This window comes from Heloderma suspectum, chromosome 1 (genome assembly GCF_057233095.1).
Source record: "Heloderma suspectum isolate Gila_16-S chromosome 1, 16-S_ref, whole genome shotgun sequence".
NCBI lineage: Eukaryota > Metazoa > Chordata > Lepidosauria > Squamata > Helodermatidae > Heloderma > Heloderma suspectum.
Window position 1 is genome coordinate 167872536 of NC_139458.1, and position 17959 is coordinate 167890494.

General features: G+C 46.7%; 1 protein-coding gene across 4 annotated transcripts in view; it reads left to right on the forward strand.

Annotated features, from left to right (window-relative positions):
• KYNU (kynureninase) overlaps positions 1 to 17959 on the forward strand; it is a 226760-nt gene that overhangs the window by 48096 nt on the left and 160705 nt on the right. Inside the window, exon 3 of one of the 4 annotated variants that reach the window (XM_084809614.1) lies at positions 17002 to 17092. The exons of the other annotated variants lie outside the window; for them this stretch is intronic. The gene's annotated coding sequence lies outside the window, so the exon portion shown is untranslated. The remainder of the gene's footprint in view (positions 1 to 17001; positions 17093 to 17959) is intronic. 4 annotated transcript variants of the gene reach the window in all.

Genomic DNA, 17959 nt, shown 5'->3' on the forward strand with positions numbered 1-17959 from the left:
ACTTTGTATCTAGGGATGATACAAAAAAAAAAGTGTTTTTTTTACACTTTGTATCTAGGGAAGCACCTCCCCCCCACCGCAAAGCACCCCTGCGAAAAGGTAAGTGACTTTCGTACATCCCTAGTTCTAGTTGGGGTTGTATGTGGTATGCTAAAATCATAGTAAATCTATACTAACAACATCGGTAGGGTCATAGAATCATAGAATTGGAAGGGGCCTACAAGACCATCAAGTCCAACTCCATGTTCAGCATAGGAAGCCTGATTCCCAGGCAGTCCCCATCCAAGTACTAACCAGGGCTGACTCTGCTTAGCTTCCGAGATCAGACGCATCCAACCAATGTGTGGGGAAATAGTATGGCAAATTCTCAATCCTGTTAGTGGTAGAGGACATGCTTTCTTTACAGAAGATTAGGCACAACATGAACTTGAGCACACTCCAGGAGAGAGCGGAGGTCAGGAGGGCCTGGGGTCCATGGGGTCATGAAGAGTCGGACACAACTTAATGACTGAACAATAACAACACAGGTTCAATCCCTAGTTGAATCCTTCTCTGAAACCCTGGGGAGATACTGACAGACAGTGCAGACAATACTGAGCTACTTATTTAATGAACTTTAGGGATGTCAGAGAATTCTGCAATGGATCCCCTGAAATCCGTCGCAGAATGAAGCCCCCGCCCCCCCACCCCACGAAAGCTGCGCGAAACTGAGCATTTACCTGCTCCCGTCCGCACTGCTTTGCGAATGGCGGCCATCCTGTGGCTGCCATTCGCTTCCTCCTCTCAATAGCCGTGATAGGCTACGTAAATACTTACGTAGCCTATCACGGCAGGGGGGGGAAAAACCCCAGCATACGCAAATGGTGGCGGCTACTGCCATTTGCGTACGCTGAGGTTTTTCCCCTGCCGTGATAGGCTACGTAAATATTTACGTAGCCTATCACAGCTCAATACAGGGACGCAAATGGCGGCTATGACAGCCACCATTTGCGTCCTTGCAGGGGTGCCCGGCGGCTTGGCTGCAGAGCGGAGCCGGCCAGGCAGGATTCCGGGGGGAGGGACGGAGCGCCTCTCCCCCATCGAGGATTCTGGGGGGAGGGACAGAGCGCCTCCCCCCCACCGCGGATGCCCCTTTGCGGAGCCAGGTAAGGGATTCGTACATCCCTAATAAACTTCTTCCTGAACTTTTATTATAACCTAATCCCAAAGCCTGGTACAAGAAATAAAATCCAGTAAAATACTATAACACTGACCAGCCCCCAGCCCCAAATTCAAACGTAGAACAGTAACAGATAACAGTTTGCACAATACAACAAAAGAGAAAATTTAATCAAATACCTGGATAAACAATTAGGGCAGAATCCAATGGGGTGCTTATGCCCCCACTGATTCTTTTATGCCCCACCAGTGGCCCCCACCACTTGTGAAAAGGTGATTTAGCACTTCTGGGGCAACCCAAAACGAAGGGAAACATTCATTTCTGGAAGGAGGCAGGCTGGCAGAACTCGCAGAAGAGAGCTCCACTGATCTGCCTCCTTCCAGAAATGAGTGTTTCTGAACACTTCAGTGCTTCCCCTAGGAAACACTAGATCTCCCTTGCAGGTGGGTCTCGCTTGCAAAATGGAATTGATGGGACCCACAGCTTACAGAAAGGAATTGGGAGAGCTGAAAGGAATTGGCAGGGATGTAAGTGCTACAGGGGATTCTGCCCATTGGTCTTCAGATTCTGCCCATAGGTTTTGCTCATAGGTTTGGCATCAAAACCTTGTAAGACTTGGGGGGTGTTTCCACAACAATGGAAGGAGAAGCGAATGGAGGAATACTGGATTTTTGTAAAAAAGGAATCAGCTTTGCTGTGCTTTGTTCCATGCAGGGCTCCATGAGCGAGTGCTGTGCACCAGTAAAAATCGCTCCACAGAACATACTTCTGGGTGGGGGTTGGAGTGAATGTCATCTGATTGGCAGGGACTGCTCAACCAATAAAAGAGGCTCCGCCCCCCTCAGCTTGCCCCCCTTTCTCCTCTCCTCTGAAGCTCCAGATGCACCTGCATTTCAGGAACAAGCCTCATTGAGCACAATGGGGGTTACTTCTGAGTAGACACACATATGCTTGTGCTGGGAAAGACCAGGGTGGGGGAGGAAGGAACACAGGGATGGGAAACCAGCACCCTTTCTAACCTGATGCTGTGCAGGATCCCTATAACGAAGGTGTGAAGTAGTTACTTCCTAAGGCAATAAACCAAACAACAAGCCTCGAGATTGTGCTTTACAGCCTTTAGAGAATTTGTGCTTTGAACTGTGCCATTTCAATTGAGTGGGTTCTCTGTAAATTTGGATGTGGGCATTCAGGGGACAACCCTCACTGAGCACAATGGGAGTTACTTCTGAGTAGACTCTAATTGGTTTGTGCTGGGAAACACAGAGGTGGGAGACAGGAAACACCCCTTGACCAGGGTCATGGTGAAAGGAACACCCCTGGCAGGGCTACAATATCCGAGGTAAATGCGGGGGTTGAGGCACACAGCAACTCTACTGCTGAGAACCCAAGTTGAGGAAAAGAATCGGACTTTACGCTGTCTCAGAAAATCCCGTTTTGCCGTGATTAGGGATGACGGAGAATTTCTCCACGAATCTCCGGGAGGCCGAATGCCAACGCATTCGGCCCCCCGAAATTGTTGGGGAAATTCTCCCCCCCCCGGGATGGGACTTACCTCTGTCGAATGTCCCTCTTGACGGCGGGTCCCAGCGGCGTTTTGGTGGTGGCGGTGGCGGCGGCCGCCGGTCTTCCGAAATCGTTATGTAGCTTATCACTTCTTTTTTTCCACTTTACTTTTTTCATTTCGCGGCTGGGGAGACGGGGCGCTCCCTCCCGGCCTGAATTTTGGTGCAGAGGGATGGGGCGCCTCCCTCCCAGCCTGAATTTCGGCCGGGAGGGGTGGGGCGCCTCCCCCCTGCCAAGAACTTCGGGGGGAGAACTGAAGTGCCTCCCCCTAGTGATGTACAAAAGTCACTTACCTGGTCCCGCAGCTTGCTTCGCGGTGGGGGGGAGGCGCTTCGGTTCTCCCCCCGAAGTTCAGGCCGGGGGGGAAGCGCCCCACCTGCCCGGCCGAAATTGAGGCCGGGGGGGGAGGCGCCCTGCCTCGCCCGGCCGAAATTCAGGCCGGGGAGAAGCGTCCCATCTCCCTGGCCGCAAAATAAAAAGTGAATGAAAAAAAAACCACCCGTGATAGTCTACGTAACGATTAACGTAGCCTATCATGGCTAGATTTCCAAAGTCAGCTGTGATAGGCTACGTTAATCGTTACGTAGCCTATCACGGGTGTTTGGGTTTTTTTTACTTTATTTTGTAATGGCGGCGGCGGCAGCTGGTCGGAAGACCGGCCGCCACCCCTGCCCCCGACAAAACACCACCGAAACGCCGCCGGGACCCACCGCCGAGAGGGACATTCGCATGAGGTAAGTCCCACCCGGGGGGGGTGGCGGGGGGGTGGCGGAGAATTTCACCAACAATTTCGGGGGGCCGAATTAGGGATGGCGGAGAATTTCTCCATGAATCTTCAGGAGGCTGAATGCCAACGCATCCGGCCCCCCGAAATTGGTGGGGAAATTCTCTGCTGGGCCCCCCGCCCCCCCCCGGGATGGGACTTCCTGTGGCCGAATGTCGCTCTCGGCGGCGGGTCCTGGCGGCGGTTCGGCGGTGTTTCGTCGGGGGCGGGGGCGGGGGCGGCGGCTGGTCTCCCAACTGGCGGCTCCTGCCGCCATTGCAAAAAAAAAAAGTAAAGTAAAAAAAAGCAACACACACCCATGATAGGCTACGTAACGATTTACGTAGCCTATCACGGCTAGATTTCCAAAATCAGCCATGATAGGCTACGTCAATCGTCACGTAGCCTATCACAGCTGACTTTGGGGGGGAAAAAAAAGCGCGTACGCAAATGGCGGTGGCTCATGGGCGCTGCCATTTGCGTTCCTTATTTTGGCATGACTAGTCTACGTAAATATTTACGTAGACTACAGCGAAAATAAGGGAACGCTATTTGCGTTGCCCTTATTTTCGCCGTAGTCTACGTAAATCTTTACGTAGACTAGACGTGTCAAAATAAGGAACGCAAATGGCGGTCCCCATGGGAGCCGCCATTTGCGTACGTGCTTTTTTTTTCTTCAAAGTCACCCGTGATAGGCTACATGACGATTTACATAGCCTATCATGGCTGACTTTGGAAATCTAGCCGTGATAGGCTACGTAAATCGTTACGTAGCCTATCACGGGTGTGTGTGTGTGTTTTTTACTTTTTTTTTCGTGGCAGGGTAGACGGGGCACTCCTACCTGGCCTGAATTTCACCAGCGAGGGATGGGGCGACTCCCCCCCGGCCTGAATTTTGGCCGGGTGAGGCGGGGCGCCTCCCCCCCTGGCCTGAACTTCGGGGGGAGAACCGAAGTGCCTCCCCCTCACCGCGAAGCAAGCTTCGAGAACAGGTAAGGTACTTTTGTCCATCCCTAGGCCGAATGCGTTGGCATTCGGCCTCCCCAAGATCCGTGGAGAAATTCACGGCCATCCCTACCTCCCCCCCACCGCGAAGCAAGCTGCGGGACCAGGTAAGGGACTTTCGTCCATCCTTAGCAGTGATAAGCTCCAGGATGGCTGCTGGATCATGGCCACGACGTTCTGTAACCCTAACAACCTCCAAACTCAGCCAGCTTGGAATAAATTGCTCGTTGAGAAACCCCCTTGGTGCTGCCATATATGAGGAAGGAGGGAGTTCCACAGTTTGGGTCCCTGTATTGAGAATGCCCTCTCTCTGGTTGTCATGTATCAAACTCCAGGCTAATGAGGTGCCATCAAGAGAGCATCCCCACTTTATCTTAATATCCAGGCAGGTACATAAGGGAGAAGACACTCCAGCAGGTAACCAGCTCCGAAGCCATGTAGGGCTAGATGGACAATAGTCAGAGTTGGTATAAGACAGCTTCTTATGTTCCTATGAGATTTAGCTGCTAACAGAAATACAGTTCCATGTTAACATGTACTTATTTCTGCCACTCTGGCTTATTGTACTAGAAGAACGTAGCTTGGCAGTAGCTTAAAAAAAGACTGAAAAGAGACTGAACTACCTTAGTTGGTACAGAAGCATAAAGGCAGAAAGAAGAGGTTATCACCAGGTGTTATGATGGAGAACAACCACATGTAGCAAAAGGGGTGTGTGCCCCAAAGCTCAGATGGAATAAAAATAGGGAAGAAAAGGGTATGTTGCATAAGAAAGAGAATTCCAGAACACAGCATGGTTGTGAAAGAGGCAGTTGCGATTTCAGAAAAACTAAAGTGTGCTGTTCTATAAATTTAGAAGGAAGGATCCTAATTATGAACAAAGGGGATAGGTATCTGTAAGGCAGAGAAAAAAACAAGCTAGGCAGCCCGAAAAGCTGAAGTTGGGTTTAAATGATGTAAGAATTACTTGGACAAGACCAGGCCAAGAGACTCTCTCTGGGTTCAAGTAGAGAAGAGCCAATGTAAAGCAAAGTACCAACAGCAGAAAATGGAATATGGCAGCCATACTCCACAAGTCTTTGGTGTCATACAGCTGGCAAGCAGGAAGTTATAAGCAAGAAAGCCATATTTTACTTGGACTAATTAGAGTTGGGGCATGCTACGGACAGGGAGGGGAAATAACTTTTCTTGAAAGGGTCCCCCCTCCAATAGGCTGCCACCAGTCAGGTTGAACCTCCTGACACACCCTAGTCTGACTAGGGATGTACGAAAGTCACTTACATTTTCGCCGGGGTGATTCGCGGTGGGGGGGAGGCGCTTCGCTTCTCCCCCCGAAGTTCAGGCGAGGGGGGGGAGGCATCCCACCTCGCCCGGCCGAAATTCAGGCTGGGGGGGGAGGCGCCCCGCCTCGCCCGGCCGAAATTCAGGCCGGGGAGAAGCGCCCCGTCTCCCCGGCCGCGAAAGAAAAAGTAACAAACAACCCCCCCCCCGGTGATAGGCTACGTAACGATGAACGTAGCCTATCATGGCTAGATTTCCAAAGTCAGCTGTGATAGGCTACGTTAATCGTCACGTAGCCTATCACGGGTGACTTTGGGGGGGAAAAAAAGCACGTACGCAAATGGCGGCGGCCCATGGGCACCTCCATTTGCATTCCTTATTTTGGCACGTCTAGTCTACGTAAAGATTTATGTAGACTACGGCGAAAATAAGGGAACGCTATTTGCGTTGCCCTTATTTTCACCATAGTCTACGTAAATCTTTATGTAGACTAGATGTGCCAAAATAAGGAACGCAAATGGCGGCACCCAAGGGCCGCCGCCATTTGCGTACACGCTTTTTTTTCCCCCTCCAAAGTCACCCGTGATAGGCTACGTGACGATTTATGTAGCCTATCACGGCTGACTTTGGAAATCTAGCCGTGATAGGCTACGTAAATCGTCACGTAGCCTATCACGGGTGTTTTTTCTTTTCTTTTTTTACTTACTTTTTTATTTTGTAATGGCGGCGGCGGCAGCCAGTCGGGGGACCGGCTGCCGCCCCCGCCCATGATGAAACACCGCCGAACCGCCGCCGGGACCCACCGCCAAGAGGGACATTCGGCCACGGTAAGTCCCATCCCGGGGGGGGGGCGGTGGGCCGGCGGAGAATTTCCCCAACACTTTTGGGGGGCCAAATGCCTCGACGCTCGGCCTCCCGAAGATTCGGGGAGAAATTCTCCGCCATCCCTAAGTCTGACTAGCTGCAGAGGGAGCAATCCTATGGCTGCTAGTCAGCAGCTAGATGACCATAGGATATCTGGTTTTCCAGGAACCAGCCTCAGAGCCTGTGCTCCGACGTTGGCTCCTGGAGAACCGACCTTCCTCAGAGGCAGCACAGAACAACCCTGTACTCCGCGGTCACAAGAGGAGTGCAGAGCGGCTAAAATGGGGTGTTCCAGGGTGTGTGTGTTCCAGGGTGGGGAAGGAGGAAATGCCAGTACGACACATCCAATGTGTCATCCGGCAGCCTCCTCCCCCACTCCGCCTTCCCGTAGCTAGATAGCTGAAATTGGCTGTCTAGCTGCAAATACAGGACAGGAGAAGCACGGAGAGAACAATTCCCGATCTGCATAGGATTGCGCCCTTAGAGAGTTTCTGAGCCCTACTGCCAAGGATCCCTCCCTTCAGCCCAGCCCAGGTTTGGTTTTTCTTGCTCAAAACCTAGAAACACAGGACTTATGAAATTCCTGGATATAGAAGTTTTGTAACTGAACAACCTTTGTATGGGGAAGAGTTTAGTGAGAATTCCCTTTCATACAAAGCAGCTATGGGCAGTATCCAATACTGCCCATGTGTCCATACGATTTACTGTTGGTGGAACAAAAAACACTTCCTTAAACAACAGCAAATGAGCCAAAATGGAACAGTTCAGTGGATCAAGCAGAAGGGAGTTCCCTGTCCCATTCTGGAAACGTCCTAAGGTTGCTCGGCAGAGGTGCAGTGGCAGCACTGGAGACCCTCCTATATGTCCAAACATAAAAATGAGTTCATTTCTGGGGAAGGGAAGGGAAAAAAACAAGGGAAGACAACAATCATACACACACACACACACACACACAGACAGAATTCCAAATAAAATAAAAAGTCAATATAGCTTCACTAGTAACATGTTACTTACTACAGTAGTCTTGGTCTTCTGACCGGCTGCTGCCGCTGCCATTTCCAAGTAAATGTAAAAAAACCAACAACACCCGTGATAGGCTACGTAACGATTTACGTAGCCTATCACGGCTAGATTTCCAAAGTCAGCCGTGATGGGCTATATAAATCGTTATGGCTACATAAATCATGGGTGACTTTGGAAAAAAAAAAAATGCATACGCAAATGGCGGCGCCCATGGGCGCCGCCATTTGCGTTCCTTATTTGGGCCCAGGTAGTCTACGTAATGCAAATAGCGTAGCGGGCGCTATTTGTGTCCCTTTTTGATTCGCCATTTTAGCCTACGTAAATATTTACGTAGGCTAAAACGGTGAATCAAAAAGGGACGCAAATAGCGCCCGCTATGCTATTTGCGTTCCCCTTTATTTTCGCCGTCATAGTCTACGTAAATATTTACATAGATTAAGACAGCCAAAAATAAGGAATGCAAATGGCGGCGGCCGTAGCCGCCGCCATTTGTGTACGCGGTTTTTTGGTTTTTTTTTTCCCAGAGCCCTCCGCGGCCGGAAATCCGGCTGCGGATGGCTCTGGCCTGGGCTGGGCCTGGCCAGCTGCTCCGTGGAGCTGCCACGGAGCACAGCCAGCCGTGGAGGATTCCGGGGAGAGGGACGGAACGCCTCCCCCACCCCATCAACATAATCCGCGGAAAGGTAAGTGACTTTCGTACATCCCTACATGATATAGGCAGACTTCAAGCTCCTTGGGTCTACTTTGTTATTTATTTACTAGAACTCCAAAATCCAGCAACTAGAACCAGGTGCAAAAGACATGCACTTAGTATTAAAGAATTTGGAGAGCAGAAATTTGTTTTGCGTACCAGAACTGCATTGAGCTCACAGTTCTTTCTCACAAAAATCCACTCTTGGCTATCCCTAGCTTTCTTCATTTCAGCATCATAATGTGGGGGGGGAGGCATTTTTGCTGCTATTGTAAAGCAATTGGGTTTGGGAGTAAAAAAAAAAAGAATCCTTGCTGATCTACTGCCAATCACCCAGAGATCTACCAGTAGATTCTGATCTCCCTTCTCCCCACCCCTGCTTTGAATTGTAAGTTCCTTGAGGAAGAAGCCCTGTGTTTTTATTTTGTTTTTGTTTATAGAACACTATTTGCAGTGAAACTGTAAAAGTAAAATAATAACAAAAACAACTTATTTTCAGGAGGATTGTTTGAGTTAAATATTGGCACAGCCAATTAAAGTAGCATATAATCTTGCCTTTTCAAACTTGGAGCCTACTTCATAGTTCATAAATACATTGCAAGTAGGAAGTAGCCCAGTTTAATTAAATCTGTTTTAGGCTGCGATCCCATATTGATTTACTTAGGAGTAAGCTCCATGGGACTCAATGTGATGTACACCTGAGTAGATATTATAGGATTGCACTGTTCATGGGGTGGGATCCTGTAGTACATATCAGTTCTTTTGAGGCGTAAGAACTCACCGAAGCTAAGGAATGGGGGGCTGGTTCCAGAAGATTGTATTTCTCCTCTTCCATGGACATAAAACAAACCAAAGAAGTGTTTCCAGATGGACCATTCCAGCTGCTCTGGGTTAAAATTAGAGTCCTGCTGGCCACAATGTGTGAAGGAGAAGATGAGCAAGAGGAAGAGGAGATGGACGAATGGTTTGAGAGGTGCAGTGGCTGCTGCTTCATGGACTCCTTCAGTTCTGTTTCTTAGCATAGCTGTGGTAACGAGTTGTCACTAGACTAAAGAAATCTTTAACTGATGGATTTTATGAGTTTTAGTCTATTTAACTGATGAATCAATAAAATGTGTGTAAATTGCATATGAAATGTGCATATGAGTAAAACAATTGTTGTGAAGTAAGACGCTTCATTTCTTTGTTTTTTAGATCAAAGGTATGCAGAATGTAGCTCTCCAGATGTTTTGGTCTTTAACTCCCAGAAGCCCCTGCCAGAGCATGGCCAATGGTCAGGAATGCTGGGAGTTAGATTTAGATTAATGACTGAATTAAATTCCATTTATGATCTGTGCTGTCTTTGTCAAATGGTAAGCTGCCCCATGTGTTTCCTTGTTGTTGTTTGTATGAATCAATATTACTCACATGAACATTTACTGAAATATTTTATTAAACAGCGGGGGAGAGAAATGCTGAGAGTTGAAGTCCACAACATCTGGACATCTACATTCTGCCCACCCCCGTTTGAAATGACAGTAGGCATCACCTTAGAAGAGGTATTTTCTCCTCTGTCTGCAGGAAGACGGAATGCCTCTTCTTGGATGATTTGATGTGATAGGTTGAAAGTAGTTTAGTGTGCATATTGATTATGTTATATATTGCTATGTTGTATATTGTTTTTATTTATTATATTTTTTAAAAAAGAAAAGTATCAGTTGTACTCCTGAATGATATGGCTTACAGCCTGAAGATTCATGAGACTCAGGGCTCCTATGGGGATAGCTGGAGTTCGGAAGTGACCGACTATCCAGTGCAGGGTGGGTGGAGCTAGATGTCTGATTTCGGCTGTCTAACCGGGGTGCCTTGGGCGGGGGGGGAATGGCACATAGGAAGCGTCATAACGGCATTTCCGTGGTCCCCTCCTCACCCCCAGGAACATCCCCTTTTCTGCTGCTCCACACTGCTCTTCTGAGCACGGAGCAGGGGACAAACTGTACCTCCTACCAGGCGGTGGGGAGTTGGATTTCTGGGACCCGAGCTCAGAGCACTGGCTCCGAGCTCGGTTCCCAGAAACCAAAAAATCCTATGGCTGCCTAGACGCTATCTAATGGCCATAGGATTGCACCCTCAGCCATTACTGATGAATTATTTCCCTCGGGGGGAAAAAAAGAGCAAAAAATAAAGGTGAGCAACTGAGCTCCAAAGCAACAGCAAATACATATAAACTTTCCAAATCTGCTGCCTAATTAACTGGGGACACCTTTTTAGTCAAGTATTGATTTTAAAATAACATTTAATCTATCTGATTAATCAGTTAACCATTTATGCACAGCTGGTAACTGTAATTCAAATGGTACACATATAGGTGATTGAGCTAGATCGATAATAGGAATAAACATGCTCTTCATGGATCCCCTTAACTGGCCTTGGGGTGTCACTTCAAGGCCCAGTCCTGTTCTGGGGTTGGCAAAACTTAGGTATCAGTCTGCACCATGGTGGGCCTGAGATTTTGCCACTCCTCAACATTTTCCCAGCATGCAGCCTGGGTGCTTGTATCGGTCAGTAATTGGGCCGTCTGATATCTGGATACTTGCCATATACCAAACCAAAGTTGTAAGCAGAAATAAAGTTGTGGTCATTTTTAGCCCGTTTTCTGGCTGAGTGTAGTTTTTGATCTCACAACCCACCCTGCTCTACACTGCAGGCACAAATACATTTTTACAGTTGATGAGAAACATACCACTTGAAGCACATCAAACTGTTTTTCAGCCTGGCAGTATGCACATTTACTGAGAAGCACATACCATCGATTTCAGCTTACTTTCAAGTTAAGCATATCAGAAATGAAGTTTTTATCTTGGTCATGTTTGCAGAGATTATATTTTATCACAGAAGATGTGTTTATTGTAGTTTATTGTGTTGCCTCCCACTGCAGTATTTGTCTTATACATTTTATTACACACACATGCAGCCAGGGTCTGTCCCCATCTAATGGGCAGTTTGAATGCTGAATGGAGTAGCAATGGCTTTTTAATCAGTGTCAAAAAGGGTTTGATTTTCTCTTCTTTTTTTGGAAAATACTTTTTATTCTATTTTTTATCTTTATAAATGAAATAAACAGTACCAACAACCTAATCATTATCTACAGTTCCCCAACAATACAGTATTCTTAGGAGGACACAGCAATAACAAAAAAGTTAAAAAAAAAAAGGCAGAAGGAAAAGGAAGAAGAAAGCAAGAAAGAAAATGAAAAAATATTTAAAAAGTTATTTAAAAGGATTAAATTTAAACTCCGTTACACACAAACTTCAAATATGATTCTACTTAAAAGTTATACCTATAACACTTCCAATATTACAATTCAGTACAGCATAAATAATCAACCTTACATTTCAATATCGGTCTTCTATCAAGGGAATAGGCCTACAATTCATTTCCAAAAACCATATATTGCCCTTCAGTGAACATATAATAATAAAGCGTAACAATTTAACCAGCCAAAAATACTAACCAAAGTCTCATAATAATGATAGTAATAATAATAAAAAGGAAGGAAATTAAAAAGGATAAGTAATAATAACAAATCACTAATAAATTTTATGCTGTTATATAATAATAAAACTTAAAATCAACCAGCCAAAAACTAATCCTAGTATCATACTATTGATAATATTAATAATAATAATTAAAAAGAAAACAATGATAAAGTATAAATAAAAGAAGGGAAAAAGGGTTAGATTTTTCTCAAGCAAGCTTAGAAACACAGAATAGTAGGGTTGGAAGGGGCCTATAAGACCATCGACTCCAACTCCCCGCTTAATGCAGGAATCGAAGCCAAAGCACCCCTGACACGTGGCTGTCCAATTTCATCTTGAATGCCTCCGGTGTGGGAGAGCCCACCACCACCACCACCACTACTACTACTACTACATTTATATTCCGCCTTTTGCCCAATACTGGAAAAAGTATTGGGAAACTACTACTACCACTCTAGGTAGTGGTAGTTAGCCCACCACCTCCCTAAGTAATTCGTTCCAGTTTCGTACTGCTCTAACAGTCAGGAAGTTTTTCCTGATGTTCAGACAGAATCTGGCTTCCTGTAACTTGTGCCCATTATTCCGTGTCCTGCACTGTGGGATGTTCAAGAAGAGATCCTGGCCTTCCTCTCTGTAACAACCTTTCAACTACTTGAAGAGCGCTATCATATCTCCCCTCGGTCTTGTCTTCTCAAGGCTAAACATGCCCAGTTCTTTCAGTCTCTCTTCATTAGGGTTGTTAAAGAATTCCGCCACAGATCCCGGGGAGGCTGAATCCCAGTGAATTCGGCCCCCCGGAATCCGTGGCGGAACGGAGCAACCCACCCCACCACCCTGCAAAAGCCCTGCAAAACGGAGCCTACCTGGCTGCGGCTCTGGCAGCGGCTCCGGCAGAAGATGAGAGGCGGCGGCGGCAGTGATGGGGGCAGCGACGGCCACTGCCGGGCTGCTGGGGCCGCAAATGGCAGCCGTGGTAGCGGCTGCCATTTGTGTCCCTACGCTGCCCCGTGATAGGCTACGTATATATTTACGTAGCTTATCATGGCTAAAGTGGGAATGCAAATGGCATAGGGGACGCCATTTGCATCCCTTCTTTAGCCGTGTTAGGCTACGTAAATATATACGTAGCCTATCACGGGCCGGTGTAGAAACGCAAATGGCGTCCCCTATGCAGGATGCCATTTGCGTCTGCAGCAGCCCAGCAGCGGCTGGAAGCCCCACTGTGGGTTGGCCTGGCCAGCAGCTCTGCAGACTGGCCGTGGAGCAGAGCCGGCTGGGCAGGATTCCAGGGGGAGGAACGGATTGCCTCCCCACACCTGTGGACCACAGCAGAGCCAAGTAAGTGGAGTTTCGTACACCCCTACTCTTCATAGGGCTTTTTTCTAGTCCCTTGATCATCTTTGTTGCCCTCCTCTGAAACTTTTCCCATTTGTCTGCATCCTTCTACTTCTATTGAAGTAGAAGAAATGTTTGTTCAGCTATTAAATAAGGATGGCAAAATGATAACAGATGACAAAGAAAAGGCAGAGGTGCTCAATTCCTACTTTGGCTCAGTCTTCTCCCAAAAGAGGGTCTATGACCTGGCAAAGGCGAAGTATAGGCTGAAGGGGCAGGATTGCAGCTTGAGATCGATAGGCATATGGTCAAGGAACACCTAATTACTTTGAATGAATTCAGATCTCCAGGGCCAGATGAACTGCATCCTAGAGTAATAAAGGAACTGGCAGAAGAACTCTCAGAACCACTGTCTATTCTCTTTGAAAAATCATGGAGGACGGGGGAAGTGCCAGATGACTGGAGGAGGGCTAATGTTGTCCCTATCTTCAAAAAGGGCAAAAAGGAGGAACCTGGGAACTACAGACCAGTCAGCCTGACATCAATCCCAGGGAAAATTCTGGAGCAGATGATAAAGCAATCCATCTGGAAGCACCTTGAAAACAATGCCGTGATTACTCAAAGCCAACATGGATTTGTCAAAAACAAGTCCTGCCAGACAAATCTGATCTCATTTTTTGATCAAGTAACCTCCCTTGTAGACCGTGGGAATGCTGTAGGGATGTTGGAGAATTTCTCCACGAATCTCGGGGAGGCCGATTGCCAACGCATTTGGCCCCCCGAAATTGGCGGTGAAATTCTCTGCCACCCCCGCCACCCCCCACGGGATGGGACTCACCTCTCTCAAATGTCCCTCTCGGCGGCGGGTCCCGGCGGCGGTTCGGCGGGGGTGGGGGCGGTGGCCGGTCTTCCGACCGGCTGCCGCCGCCGCCATTACAAAGTGAATGTAAAAAAAAAAACACCACACACGTGATAGGCTACATGACAATTTACGTAAATTGTTACGTAGCCTATCACGTGTGTACGTGTGTGTTTTTTTTACTTTACTTTTGTATTTCACGGCTGGGGAGACGGGGCGCTTCTCCCCGGCCTGAATTTCGGGGGGAGAACCGAAGTGCCTCTCCCCCACCGCGAAGCAAGCTGCGGGACCAGGTAAGTGACTTTCGTACATCCCTAGAATGCTGTAGACATCATATACCTCGATTTCAGCAAAGCTTTCGACAAAGTGCCCCATGATATCCTGATGAGCAAACTTGCTCAGAGAGGGCTAGATGAAACAACGATCCGGTGGATCCACAGTTGGCTACAGAATCGGACTCAAAGAGTGCTTATCAATGGGACCTTCTCAAACTGGGGAGAGGTAACGAGCGGGGTACCGCAGGGCTCAGTCCTGGGCCCAGTGCTCTTCAATATTTTTATTCATGACTTGGAGGAGGAGGTGCAGGGAATGCTGATCAGATGTGCAGATGACACAAAATTGGGCGGGACAGCTAATACTTTGGAAGACAGAAACAAAATTCAAAGTGATCTGGATAGACTGGAGCGCTGGGCAGAAAACAACAGAATGACATTTAATAGGGATAAATGTTCTGCACCTAGGGAAAAGAATCCAAATGCACAGTTACAAGATGGGGGATACGTGGCTCAACAACACTACAAGCGAGAAGGATCTTGGTATTGTTGTCGATCACAAGCTGAATATGAGCCAACAATGTGATGTGGCTGCAAAAAAGGCAAATGCTCTTTTGGGCTGCATTCATAGAAGCATAGCTTCCAAATCCCAGGAAGTACTAGTTCCCCTCTACTCAGCACTGGTTAGGCCTCATCTGGAGTACTGTGTCCAGTTCTGGGCACCGCACTTTAAGAAGGATTCAGACAAACTGGAGAGAGGGCAACAAAGATGATCAGGGGACTAGAAACAAAGCCCTATGAAGAGAGACTGAAAGAACTGTGCATGTTTAGCCTTCAGAAGAGAAGACTGAGGGGAGATAGGATAGTGCTCTTCAAGTACTTGAAAAGTTGTCACAGAGAGGAAGGCCAGCATCTCTTCTTGATCATCCCAGGGCGCAGGACACGGAATCATGGGCTCAAGTTACAGGAAGCCAGATTCCAGCTGAACATCAGGAGAAACTTCCTGACTGTTAGAGCAATACGACAATGGAACTTTGATTTTCAAAGTCAGCCGTGATAGGCTACGTAAATCTTTACATAGCCTATCACGGCTGACTTTGGGAAAAAAAAAAAAGCGCGTATGCAAATGGCTATTTGCAACGCTATTTGCGTTGCCCTTATTTTCGCCGTAGTCTATGTAAATCTTTACGTAGACTACCCGTTCCCAAATAAGGAATGCAAATGGCAGCACCCATGGGCGCCGCCATTTGCGTATGCGCTTTTTTTTTTTTTTCCAAAGTCAGCCGTGATTAGCTACGTAAAGATTTACGTAGCCTATCATGGCTGACTTTGAAAATCTAGCCGTGATAGGCTACATAAATCTTTACGTAGCCTATCACTTTTTTTTTGTTTTTTTTACACTTTACTTGGAAATGGCGGTGGCGTCACCCGGTCGGAAGACCATCCGCTGCCGGGAGGGACATTCGCGCGAGGTAAGTCCCATCCCAGGGAGGGGGCGGGGGGGGCAGAGAATTTCCCCACCAATTTTGGGGGGCCGAATGCGTTGGCATTTGGCCTCCCGGAGATTCGTGGAGAAATTATCCGACATCCCTAGCCCCGAAGTTTTTAGGTTTCCTTCCCAAAGCTTCAAAGTCTGACGTGATTTCTTCGTAGTTCCGCCTGGTGGTATCATTTGTTCCCACATGGATGAGAAGAAAGGGATACATGTCAGTGGGCTTTATGAGTGTAGGCAACCCTTCAGTCATGACTCTAATCTGTCCTCCTGGGAGACAGCATACCTGGCGAGTCCACGGGTCTTCACGACATACCTGGGTTTCAATCCTATGCAGCAAGGAGTCTCCCACAACTACTACTCTTCTCTTCTTGTTGTTGTAGGCCGCGGTTTCATTGCCTCTGTTTGACTGACCTTCAGCCTCTTGCTCGCTCTCCTGCGGGGTCTCCTGTAATTCTTCCTCTGCAAGCTGTCCTGCAGTCTCATACTCAAATACCTGAAAATAGTTCTATAGTTCCATTGCTTCCACTGGTGTGGAGTGGCTTCTAGTTCTTTCTGTTCCTGACTGCCACCCTTTTCCAAGAAGTATCCTCTACTTCATTTTTCCTTGCCTCAGCATTTTCCTCTTCTGCCTCAGCTTGCTGTTGCACTTCTAGCTCCTGTACTTTGCTTTGCTGTAGTTCCACCGTTCTGTCCAAGAACTCATCGTCTTCTCTTATTCCCTTGAGGATTGACACTCGCCGCTCCAGTCCTCTTACTTTTCTTCCAACAGTGTAATCAACTTGCACTTGTTGCATGTTTAGGCCATGTTGATCTCAGGCAAGAAAACAAACATGTTACAGACCCTGCAGGTCACCACCACTGGAGAGTCTTTTCCTTCCGTAGTCACTATTCCCTTTTTGTTTCTAGCTTGCATCTATGCAACCTATCTGGTATTATAAATGCAACAACAAATCTCTTTGCTATACTCTCTGCCACCTATGTACGCTGACTACTAAGTTCACTACCACCACACTGTTGTTTTCTTTTGAATTATTTTTTCAGTTGGGCTATTCTGATAAGTAAATGAGATGCAACATGAATAAAGCTACAGAAGCATGTGTCAGATTAAAACACTTGTCCCTTCCAGTCAAAAGTTTATCCAGAAAACTGATTTAATATTATATATTAATCTTGCAGATAAGAATAAAAAAGTATCAAGATCATCCACATTTACTCATGTGTAACATGGCAGCTAGAGCAGTTGGATCATACAAGTTGATTTTCCTCAGTGAGTAACTAATTGCAAAGCTGTATTTATAAATATTTTGATTTACCACATTATTGACAAATCTGATTTCTCCCCTACCCTCTTCCAGCTCCCCCAGACTAGACATACTGTAATGTGACACACAATTTGGTTTGGTATTTCTCAAGTTTACTTCTAATGGTATTTGGTAGTTGAACTCTTCTTATTACATTTTAGAGTTGACAGGTTATCGTATTTTGGTATTTTGCCACCTAAGGAAAAACAAATGGTGACAAAAAATGTAAAGAAGTCAATATGTGAACCATGAATGTAACTTTCAAATTTAAAATCAATCTGGTAATTTGAAATTTGTCAAATTTAGATATTTTTCAAAATTCTATTTTATTTCTAAAAAACAGACAGGATTGTTTACGGAATTTTGAACTTTTGATGTTGTATCTTTTTTTAATAAGGTAAACAGGGTTCATAAATTGTTCTCAGTAACTCAGCTTTTTTCTCATTCCAGCATGCTGCAGTCTGTTATTCCAGAGGAAAGCACCATATTGCATAACTTATAATTATACAATTAGACGTATGCTGCATGATTGATTTTGCAATCAGTAGCCATGGCCTTTATATTTCAGCTAAGAATGCCACAAATACATCTGTTTCAAAGGAAATCTCATAGAGTTCAATTAAACTTACAACCAAGAATGGTTGTAGTCCTGTGCACCCTTAGGAGCAAGTCCCACTGAACTCAATGCAACTTGCTTTTGCGCAAATAGAAGAAACAAAATGAGCTGTGGGAGACTTTTTCTCTTGTTGCAGAATGTCATCCTGACCTTATTGTATCTTTGTATGATAGTTTACATGAATCTGTAGTTCTTTACTGACTTTGTTCTAGACATT